The sequence below is a fragment of the Trachinotus anak genome, unplaced genomic scaffold, assembly GCF_046630095.1.
Source record: "Trachinotus anak isolate AG129_WGS33_773 ecotype Australia unplaced genomic scaffold, CSIRO_AGI_Tana_v1 ptg000009l, whole genome shotgun sequence".
NCBI classification, from domain to species: domain Eukaryota; kingdom Metazoa; phylum Chordata; class Actinopteri; order Carangiformes; family Carangidae; genus Trachinotus; species Trachinotus anak.
Genome location: NW_027273860.1, coordinates 11187948 through 11200274, shown reverse-complemented (window position 1 = coordinate 11200274; position 12327 = coordinate 11187948). Strand labels below are relative to the sequence as shown.

General features: G+C 40.0%; 1 long non-coding RNA gene across 1 annotated transcript; it reads right to left on the bottom strand.

Annotated features, from left to right (window-relative positions):
* Positions 1-902: 902 nt before the first annotated feature.
* Positions 903-1730, bottom strand: LOC139624857 (uncharacterized). Its single transcript, XR_011691760.1, has 3 exons — positions 1593-1730; positions 1299-1492; positions 903-1014 (listed from the first exon to the last, which is right to left on the bottom strand). It is a non-coding gene; the product is annotated as an uncharacterized lncRNA (long non-coding RNA).
* Between the last annotated feature and the right edge of the window lie 10597 nt (positions 1731-12327).

Here is a 12327-nt window from a genome sequence, read left to right as displayed (position 1 = left end):
CAGCTGTCCTCTCTGTGTTTCTTTCTCTGCCCTTCTCTTTCTCTCTCTGACTCGCTACACACAAAAACTGTTACCTCTAGGGATTCAGATGGGGGGGGGGCAGAAGCAGTAGTCAGTAAGTTAGTCTGAGATATCTCCAAGGAACTGACCTTAGAACAAGATTGCTTTTCTTTCAGAAGAAGAAAAGGTTGTACCCCAACTTTTTACCCTTATTAAGGAGACGTGTCTTAACCAACACTGTTATTCACAGTCAAGGGATGAGTTCCAGGAAGGAGGAAGATTTTACACATTCTGGCACCTTCAAAGTCCAATATGACCCCAGGCATCTTATGGTTTAATGTACAGCTCCACATCATTTGGGAGATTGATGTCTAAGCAAAGCTGTAAAACTGCTTTGGAAAGGAAAGGTGTCATTCGTTTGGCCCACCCAGTTGACTTCCCTGACATCCATTGCATTTCCGTCACTAGTAGAAGCTCAAAATACTGATCCAATGAAGTCATCTTTGACATTGTTAATGTGTGTGAATACTCCTATAAAAATAGATCTGAAAAACCAGGCTTATGTCTGCGAACACGCAACATTGATACACAAGCCTTTTTGCTACTTGCTTTCTGCTAAAGCCAGTTCAAGTGCAATGAGGCTGACATGTGCGTTTTTCTCTTGGGGTTGTTTATTGCTTGGTCTGCTTGTGTGGTGCACGTCATTAGTTTTACACACAGTTCTTTATGGCCTTTTACTTCAATACACTTAGCATCGGAGGAAGTCAATATGTTTTTTTTCCTTATCACTGTAAATCTGAAACAGGCTATTCAAGTCTTTGCTCTTCTCCTGTTTTTTCTTTGAGTGGATATGTTTGGGGAAAAGGGCAAATTTACTGTTCGGGTGAATCTTTAACTTTTAACGCAGTTTTCACATATCATAATCCGGACTGTACCATGTCCTGACTGTAGCTACTAGGTACCACCACAGACTCCTGCTGAGCCAGCCAGGGTAAAACCTTGTTGGATAGACTCCTGTGGAGGTTAAAAAAGACAAGTTAATGTTTTTTGTTCCTGTGAAGTGATGACAGCCAAATACGTATCAGGTGAACTAGGCCCCTGTTCTTAATAATATCCAAAGGTAAAGATGATCTCAGTACTATTCTGAAATATATGGGATGAAACCATCTTAGACTTTTTTGGAGAACAGTTTCGTGATTGATTTTTACTGCACTGAAAAAAATCTGACACGAGTCCTGTGCTTCCAAATCCCCAATGACAAGACAGGCTGAATGGATCCTGTCAGGACTAAGACTTACTTCCACTCATCTATCATGCGGTATGCTTGGCAACCCTTTGCGGCTCAACACGCCCTCTACCCAGCATACAGGTCCAAGCCCTTGTCCAAAAGAGGAGTCACGATGAGAGGTATCAAAATGAGTTATTGCTGTCACCATAAAGAAGAACCCCTGAGGACAGATGGCGGTCCTTGGATCATTGCACCCACATTAACCTTCCTGCGAAGGGATCAGGTGCAAGCTTACTTTCACAAGGGAGTTGGATCATTGTTCTAAGAATACTTTTTTTAGTTTGTGGATGGCACTAATAGAGACTTGCCTTCAGGGGCTCCTGTGGCAGAAAATCCTTCCGGGCCTGGCAGATAGACAGAAAAGGAATGAAGCCCTTCAAAGAAACGAAAGACAGGCCCTCAGCAGTGATGGTAATGTTATCCCTCGGGTGCTCCGTAACTCACACCTGAGGGAAAGGTTAGTGCACAGCTGAACTCTATCTATTTGATTACCGTGACAGAAGCAAAGGTAATTAAGTTAATACACTTTAATTATGTTGAGTAGGATTCAATGAATGTTTCATTGTTATCCGTAGCTCCTGGCAGTGCAGTGCAGTGTGCGACAGCCGTGCCACCAACAAGTATCACCAGATGACTGTTTGGACATGGTTCCACTCCCACAGCCGCTCTACTTGGCCATTTAACATGTATAAAGAAAAGTCACTTGAGTGGAGTGGGCGATCTGTTCGATAATTCATCTGGAAAATATATTGTCTGTCCTCAGTTATACAATTCATTAAAGTAGCAATTTTTGATGTTTACTATGCCTGCTGTACAAAATCTTTGAGTTAAGCTCAAAAATTAAAGCTGTTTCATTTGAACCAAGTAATTTAAAAGTCATCATCCTTCATGCTGACGATACATTTGTCCCATTACTGTGCTGAATTAGTGTTAATACAGCACAGTGACTGTGTTGTCAAGAAACTAGTGACACATTTTTCAGTCATTATACACAAATTGAGAGCTTTCAACATGTGAGAGGATGATTGATTTAAATCCAAAATAAACATCAGCACTTTTCTGTCTGTATTAAGTAATGCACTCTTTATATAGCAGCTTGATCCAGAGTGTCCTATACACTACAACAGTGATTTTTGATTTCTGAACTTGTCTTGACTCTGGTCCATTCTGCTTCAAGGTTGGCTCTGTGTTTACTTTCTTTGGTTGAAATGGTATTGAGTGCTGTCTTTTTTAATGAGTGCATTCATCAGTATAAGCTTTCAGTCTTTTGAAATACAGCTGGACTGTGTTCTATGCAAGGTGTTTAATTGTCTGCTCTTTAAGTGCCCTCTTGGTATTTTATTGATCTAATTTATTCTGAATGGAAACCCTAGAGGGTATAAAGCCATCTGTTTGACATTGCCAGCTGGACCCTGTCCGATAAGAGACATTTTTACAGTGAGGTTAAGCTTCAGGGTTTAAAAATACGCAAAGCAGTGAGGTTGCTTAAGTGTGGAGCTTTAAAATCAGAAATGGTTTGAAACGATTCACAAGAGAAGCTACTGAAAGCACACTGATAAGATCATAAATTATGATCTCAATCTTGATGTCCTAAACTAAAGACAGAGTATTTGGAGAAATCAATACTGTGCCGGGTGCAGGAAAAGACACTTTAAAACAGCTGAGATAACAGCTGAACACCTAACAGACGATAGAGAGAAATTTGTGCAATGCCAATGAATAAATTATTGTCTTTTTTTTTACTGCAAGGTCAGCTCTGTTGCTTGGCTTCTCCAGGGAAACCTCCGCCAACACATATGAGCTCACACACAAACACACACACTCACACACACACACACCAGTGCAGTCCCACACACCGGTCAATCATGGGCACCTCACCAACACATGCATCACTCCAAATGTCTTCCTACACAGACGTGCATCTTAGGAGAGGAGCCTCATGCACCTGCAGCGCATACTTTACAATTTCACACATGCATGCTACTTGCAGCAAAAAAAGAAGGGATACATTTGTGCATAAACACACGCATGCCTTCCTATTCTGAGTCCAATGTGTTATAATGAATATTGAGTTATACAAAGGGCACCTTTACAGTGAGTCTCTTGACCTATGCATGTGGGAAGCTGTTTGCTGTGGGAGAGGAGGAGGTTCAAGGGTGAACGCGGCTCTCAGCAAATACACTGAAATTACTGCAGAGGAGACAGCCAATAGAATTTTAGATGCAGAAACAAAAACCTTTTCCAGGGCTTGTTTCTCACAGTGTTCCTGGAACAATCATTTTAGTTAAACATACACCTTCACTAAAATCATGCAGAATTGAAGGTGTCACATGGAGTAAGATGGAAAGAGAGTGTATGCCTCTGCCTTGGCTGTATGTATTTTACGGTATATATAGGCTCCCATAAATATCCTCAAAATAAATCGAGGGGATTGAGAATGATTAAAGTTTTTGGGATTATTTATTGTGTGCTGAGCAGACCATGCCGGGAGTTATTTATTTGCAGACCATCAAAAACATTTATGAGTCTGTTTCAGCAGTATGCTCTAAACACGAAGTCATAAATCTACCAGTGTATCCTCACTCCCCTCCTCTCCCTCTCTCTGTTGAGCTGTCTCCACCTCACTATCTGTCCCTGCACCTCTTCTTCCTCTCATTTCTCATTTTTCAGTTGCCCTCATCATGCGAGTATGTGCCTGTGCGCATAAAGATTGGCCATCAATTTTAATTTCATCAGCCATGATTGGATTTTGGGGAACATTGGCGGGAAAGGACATGGCTCTGTTTGATTTGGTGTTACTTCTTAAACAGTGAAGTGAAACACATTTCAAAACTAATGTCCTCGATACAGCGATTCTGGTAAAAAAAATAAAAAATTTGGATAGACTGTGGCCACAAGCTAGGAAAAACGGTTAATAAGAGGTGCCTCACCTTTCAGGATGGTACTTCACCCCACAAGCGTATGCATACATTTCTCTGATAAGCATTTTCTCTCCAATGAAAAATTGAACAGCTTGCCTGTCTAAGTACAGTATGATGTTCCTGAACGCTGTGTGAAATACTTAAAGAGTTCTCGCAGTTTGTCTCCCAGTCCCTCAGCATGGGTGTTCCAGTCAGAAGTCTGTGTTGTCTCCACAAGGTGGTGTCATGCTCATTAGCTGAAGGTTGCAGCTCATTTTCACAGCCCGTCAGTTTCTTAGTTGTGTGGGTGATGCTACCTCACTCTTCCCCACATTTACATAAAGCAGCATACAGCAGACCTGTGATTAACCCCTTAAAAAAAGGGTAAGAAAGATTTATATAGATGTGCATGTGTTTTTTTTTTTTTATTGTTACAGTCATCACAGTCAGTTAAAACAATCTGTGGACTTTTGTTATCCTGTGTTGTGAAGTGCGCTGTCATACAAAACTGTTCCACTGCTGAGAGCAGTTCGGTGAAGTGAGACAGTGAAGCCGTCATTACCACAGTTTGGAAGCTATCGGTCTATAGAGCTGGCTGTCTTGACCTGTCTATTGACCTTCAAAATAATGGTTGCAGTGGAGTGGAGACAGTTCATTATGCACAATCCCTGTCAGTCCACTAGCTCATACATCCTCAGTCACTAAATAAGGGCAAGCAAACAGGGCATCCTGGAGTGGTGAGTCTCATCTCTATCTCTTTTGTATTCTTGTTTCTATCCACTGAGCTTTCCAATCTAATCTCTTCTTCTCTCTCTCCCTTCATTTCATCCTCACTCTTTATCAACACTGAAACTCACCCTTGCTCTATTTCTCTATATTTTTTCCTTTGTTTTTTTTTTTTGTTTTGTTTTTACTGATTAGAAATCAGGCACTTATCAATTTTAAAACTAGTAAGTCCCTTTTGTATGCAAAAAAAAAAAAAAAAGATCACACAACACAGTTATATGTAAACAGCTTTTCTGTCTCCACTGACACATTGCCTGGTGGTCAGTCTGGTTGCGGCAGAATTTACCCAGGCATAACCTCCTTGCTGTCAGGGTTAACAAGCTTTGTCTGAGCCAAGTAAGTGGAACTAACCATGATTCATGATCGGCTTACTGATCCACAACCAGCATTTGTAGTTTCCATGAGTAAGGACATTGAACTATAATCACTGGCCATTCTACATGTATGTCACCATATTAACTTTGCCGGAACTTCAGATACCAGTGGGTCTAAGATCAATATTTAGTTATGATATGAAAAGATATAGGGTTTTTGTGACTGAGTATCTCCCTATCATACACTAATTGTTACATCTGTTATCTGAGCTCCATTTTTCCAGAGCTTCATCAATTGTTAGAAAATTGTATTTATATATTTCATGTCACAAATGAGTAGGTGCTGGTTGTGATGTATGGAGAATGGATACACATTTAATATGATATAAACTACAAAGGCCTTAAATTACATTTCATAATAATAACACAATGTGCAGCAAATTTCAAAACATGCTAATAATATCAAACTAAATGATTAAAGTGTCTGCTGGGTAAGCATAATATGATATTTTCTCCTCACTCTGTACTGCATGAATAATACTAATGGCAAGCCATACATATCTCTTCATGTGTGTATATGTAGATATAGCCTATATAAATAAAGCAAAGTCATTTACAAATGATAGCGTAACACAGACTATTGCTAGGCCTGCTAAAAATACTACTTTTGGTAGTTATGTTACATCTCAGGATGTGAAGTCACTGCCTGTTTACAGAGTTAATTGTTTTTGATTGTGTGCTACAAATGTTTCCTAGCAACATTTCTATTGAAAAATGTTTTATTGATGTAACACGATTTAGCGTGTATTTTGAACACTTTTCACATGCTAAAGACTGAACACAATCCAGAGGGCCTTTTCCTTTTTTTTTTGATAGTCTCACTCCTATGTATACTTGTAATGCTGATTATCTCAGAACTGAAGCTTACTCCTCTGTTGCTGACATTGTAAGCCGCTATGGATGAGAAGATCCACCAGGTGGGTCGCTCAAGTGTAAATGTAATGTTAATGATCAACACAGGGCACAGCGTTGACATATGCAAGAATACTTTTAAAGAGGATTAAAGGTTAGCTCAAGGGAAGTGGTCCTCCTGGAAGTAAATGAAGTGCATTGATCACTTTCCGGAAGCTGCTGCAACACACATCCTGCTCTTCTTCAGTCCTGGTCTGGAGATATTGAGTGACATAGAGTTATTCTAGTGTTGTTATTTTAAAACATAAAATCATTGACTTAGCTTTAAAAGATCATAAAGAAATGGGTTAAGGAACAGTACAACTTATGTTCCACCCAAAACAATTGCAGAATGTATTATACATAATTATACTGTATATGAATTTAATCTGTTGAGTATAGTTCACAAATATAGCTGCAATAAATAGTAATAATACTGTATCTGGATGCATACTACACTTAATCAAGCACAATAAATATCCACAACTTTAGAGAAAAACATGGAATACTGACAAATATAATGCTCCACTGAGGGCACGGCCTTACAAACTGAGCAGATGGTGCATCCTGGATGGGACAGAAATGATACTGTCTCTGACCTGACAAGCCGTGGCAGCCTGTGTAGCTCATGATTGTTTTTCCAATTTGACCTGTTTGAATCCACACACATAATCACAGGCACCAGGATCAAGGATTTAGACCTCGGGGGGGGGGTTCCAGCATTCATAATGCTCACAGTAGTCTCAAGACAATGCAGTTGAGCTCACCTCACCTCAGCTTAGCTCAGGCCAGCTGGGCCTTGGAGAGCAGAGAGGACCCAGAGGGGGAGAGAAAGAGGGGAGAGAGGGAGACTGAGCAAGCAATAATCAAAGTTTAAAAGAAAACTAATTAACTTGCTCCCAAACAGCAACATAGTGTCCAGTCAAAAGTATTTCTTTGCTCTGATCAGCCTTTATTTAATCTTTAAAGTTTATTTGCCTTTAATCATAATTGTCATCATACGGGGTCCAAAATAAGACAAGGAAGAATGAATGCAAAATAGATGAATTATTCAATAGAAGTACGTACATGAAAAAGTAATAGAAAGAGTTTCATAAAAAAAGCCTTAATAAATAGGGAAATAAGTAAATATTGAAATAAATAAGCAAATAAATATGGAAATACCATATAGTACACATGTAATATTTGAAACATTCTTCTTCTTTTTTTCTTTTTTTACCCTGTCTTCTATAGGACCCCATATACATGTCTGTAAATGGGAAACAGGTCTTATAAACTTTTCATAACTTTGCAGTAAGCAAAAAGTAATAACAGGCATCTTAAAAAGTGTTGCATTATACAGAATACAAAATTTGTCTTAAATAAAAATCTGCGTACAGTGGAGTACAGACACTCCCAGACTGCAAATCCAGCATTGAACAGCCAGTGGAGAGAGGACAGTTGTTCAGAATAAGTTATTTTTTTATGGTGTTTACTTATAAACTATAAAATGGATACTGAGCAATTGTGGTGTGCTGTCAAACTTGGACAAGCCATTAAAATCACAAACATTTTGAATTCATTCAGTGTCATGTGGAAAAGTCTGAACAATAATAATCTTACATCAGTAATATTGTTTTCAACACAACGATATCAGAATGTCTTCATTGCCCCGAGGAAGTACATGGAAATATACATGCATCAGACATTTGTTTTTTCTCCTTTCAGAAGAGGAAATCATTGAAATATGTCTCTCTGGCACAACTCCATATTTCAGTAAAGCCTAAACCACATGCCTTTGAGCTGTTAATTACATCCTCAGTATGACTAAAGAGATTCCCTGTGCAAACACATGTATATTGAAATTTACATTTCTATTTCCAAGTGATTTACACTGTCTGAGAGACTCATCACTGTCAAGGCAGGAGAAGCAGCAGAATGAGCATAATCATTACAAAAGTTTGGTCGGTCCACGTCTGTTTAATTGATGAGGAAGTGACTTTTGTTTGATTAAAATTCATGTAAAAAGTCAAACATGCTGAGTGCATTTTCAGCAAAGGACAAATAAAGTGTCAAAAAGCAGTCTGGCAGCCAGGTCTGCTGCATGGTCCCAAAGGACACCAGCACTCTTAGGAGGTAACCTCATTTATAAGTGATGGAACACCACCGCAGTGCCACGTTACCACAACCACACACACACTAAGACCACTTAGTGTGTTGTGAACTTCTGATTGACAGCTCAGTGGTTAATGCACTCTGCATATCGCTGTTCTCAGCCATTTTTGTGTACAGCAACACGTTCACCTGTCCTTTTTACACTCTATAAACCAATAAGAGGCTTTTCTATTGCAAGCAAGGCACTTTAAATAGCTGTTATGGGTGACATTCTTCACAAATAATCTCCCGTATTGCCTGAGGATGTTCAAAATGTTCAATATGCAAATCAGGGCAAAAGTGTAAAACTGGAAAATAAAGTTTTCATGTCTATTAGTAATAATAGTATCAACAGCATGGCTCAGCATGTGGGGAGCATGTAAGAAATTACATTTTTTATGCAGTGGTGATTTTGCAGTGTGCAGTATGGCCTCTACACAATGGTGTAAATGTATAATTTAGTCCCCAGTAGTCCTTCCAGCTCCAGAATGCAGTAACCAACTCATCTGCAGTTGTGGCATCATTCTATAGATGCAATAAAGCATCCTGACATAGGCACCATTGCTAAATACACAGACAGAATATTCAAATAATGCTATCATTACATAGCCATTACACATACAGGAACACACAAAGTCAGTCCCTAAAACAAATTTAGTCAAAACACACACACGCTCATTACTTGACCTTCCTTACCTCTGCCTTTGTACATTTAAGTAGTCCCCACCGCTAATTTCCAAGACAAACACAACCATATTGTTCTGCAGGTATTACTCATGTTTATTTATGTAATGGAGCTTGATCCAGGCAATTCATCAAGCTCAGCTGGAGAGATAATACTTGCATTGTGAAAATGGCTTTGCCTCTACTGTATGTGTGGCTTTTTTGTATGTATGCTTGGACAACAGCACATCTCAAAGATAACCTGAGAGAACAATAACCGGACAAATATTAGTTTTGCACTATTAGACATGTGGTGGATCTGGATTCTGGTAATGTATACCTGGTGACATTTATTGTGATAGATAGTTTTGTACTTTATTGTTTGGCAGCATAATAGAGCTTAAAGCTCTTTAATAAAACATTTTTGGCTCATTAATTATACCTGCCATAAATCAGACCCATGTCAATAGCTGCAATTAAGTTTTAGGTTTTCAATTTAGAGGTTAAGTAAGGTATCCCAGCTGCGCTCTCCACTAACTACAGATTCTCCCATACTTCTTGCCTGTCCAGCTGAGGAGCTGGAACAGGTTTCCTAATTTCCATCAAGTGTCCATACACTTAACTGTTTCCTCCAAACAAATAGTCCTCCTTTGTGTAATATGCTGTTATGGTGACTGCCCTGGTAAACATCAACTTAGACAGTCCAAACTCTGCAGACTTCCTGTCCCTGATCTACTCATCTGACTGGAAAGGGTATGCAGCCCTCAGGCTCACAAAGCTGCTAGAGAACTTGACCTTATTCTCACCCCAAATTGTGCCACAGACATCTCTGAACACTATTTCATCCTTATCACTGGATGCCTCCTGGAACTACTGCTCATTACACCACCACTGGTTTAGTTTGCTGTCTTCCACCCCCTTTTCCTCCATGGTCAACTCCACTCTACTTCCATTTAGCACATTGTCCTCATTAGAGGTTAGTGAGACACAGCCACTTGGAAACTATTTTCCACCATCAAAACTTAACTCAATCCTTTACCACCCCTACCAGACACAACCTCTCAGCTGATATCTTTGCCTTCTTTGCTGAAAAGTTGGTGGCCATCAGTTGCCAATTCTCTGAACCTGTTAGAGACAACCTGTCTTTCCTGGTGAAGTGCACTTCACTTTCCACATGGCTTTTATGCCCCTTTCTGCCTCCTCCAGTCAGTACCTCACCACCTCCCTCACTCTAAATGAATGCAATACTCCAAAAAGTGTAACATGTAGTATCCCTACCACATATCCATCCCAGTCTCCCCAGGTCACGGACGCATCTTTCCCTCTCACTGAGAATGATGTGTCAAAACTTCTGAATGGTAATCGTCCTACTGCATGTGTACTGGACCCCATTCCCTCAAACCTCTAAGCCACATCCCCACCATTGCGCTAGCAATAACGTGATAAATGCTTCACTGGCTACTGGGACATTTCCATTCACATTCAAACAGTTCGGGTAACTCCTCTGCTCAGAAAGTCCTCACTTGACCTTGCTCAAGTAGAGAACTACTGACTGGTCTCACTACTGCCATTTTTATATAAGTGTATCAAAAGGGCAGTTTTCAAGCCTTCAAGTCTCAGGATTCATCTCACGGAACGACCTCCTTGATCCAAAACAATGTGACTCCACTGTGCCACTCCACTGAAACCACTCTGTTGTCTATTCTTATCCTAAGAATAGAGGGCTTCTTATCTTGCTTGACCTATCAGCAGTCTTTGATAGAGTGAACTACAGTCCTACTACAATCCTATCTCACAGGGCTCTTCTTCAGTGTGTCATGGCAAAGACAAATGTCTTCATCCCATCCCCTCCCCACTGGGGTGCTGTGGGGACAGTACTGGGACCACTTCCTTGGGTGCAATTATCCACCTGCATGGATTCTCATATCGCTGCTATGCAGATGACACCCAACTATACCTGCCAATCCCCAGACCTCACAGTCTTTGGGTGGGCCTCACCTTGTCTCTCCGACATATCCACATGGCTGAAGGAATGACACCATTAACTGAACTCTTAGTCTATTAAAATTTTTCAGTGTTGGGTGTTGTGCAACTTTCAAGCCACAGGACTGCAGGAAACACTACATAATATTCTGATATTCCTTGGCATGTGGACTGCAGTTCAGCATGTAGCCAACTGATGGCAGTGATTAGCTTATGCACATGAGCTGGTATCAGCATCAGCATAGTCAAGTTGAGTTTTTACGGTTTGTACAGGTTTGTTGTACTGAAAGAGATTTAAGATACATTTAGCAGGGTAAAAAGTAAAACAGCTTCTGGAACACAGTACAGTACTTGGGTAAATGTACTTAGACACTTTCCACCACTGTCCATTAGCTGGGTAGTTGTTGAGACATTTCTGTCTGGAGTGGGAGAGCCACCTTGAAGCGAGTGGTCTGAACTACCAACAGGCCAACATTGCTACGCCTAGAGCCACCACTATTGTGGCTAAAAAGTGTTAGAAAATATAATAAAGTTTTTTCCAGTAGCTCTCAGGCTCTCAGATTGTCTCATTTATTTCAAGCATTTGCATGATATTAACTTCCTTTTTTTTAAGATTTAAAATTCAGTACGGCTTGCAAGGGAGATGGAATATACATTTTATGTCATCAAAGACAAGTCTCACACAACATGTATTCCCTTGATGACCATGCTGGTAGAAATGCTAGTGTAATCCTTTGTTAATGATATACCTTATCTGATAATCCTGCCTGATAAAGATTCCCTGAGGAATACTCCTTAATCCCCACAATCAACAAGGAGGTCTTAGAGGTTGTCTTCATTCTATCTTGTCAAGAGTCACATGCTTTTCAAGTGTATATGCAGCGGAACGGGCCTTGTCTCAAACAAAGGCAACAAAGTAAATAGTTTTCTCCTACAGATACTAACAATAATAAGGCCAGGTCTGGAAACTTGAAATGATGGAAAAGGCTGTTTTGGACATAAACACATCCTCCATTCCTCCCAGTGGAAAGACAGTGTCAAGTTTGTAAATAAGTACAAAATGAAAAAAAGCAACTTTAACACTATTATTGTAAAAATGATAAAAAAAATCTATCACATTTCTCTTGAATGTACCAATCATCCAGTTACATTAACTAATTGTGAGGGAGACAGCAGCGTTGGCTGCTTAATGTATGCTGCCAGTCAAATTTCGTATCATATTTCATGATGGGTTTGCCTTCTCCTGTGTGAAATCACCATGAGAGTGAAGTGGTGACAGGGGGCAGCGTAGCCGTCTTGCCTGCATTGG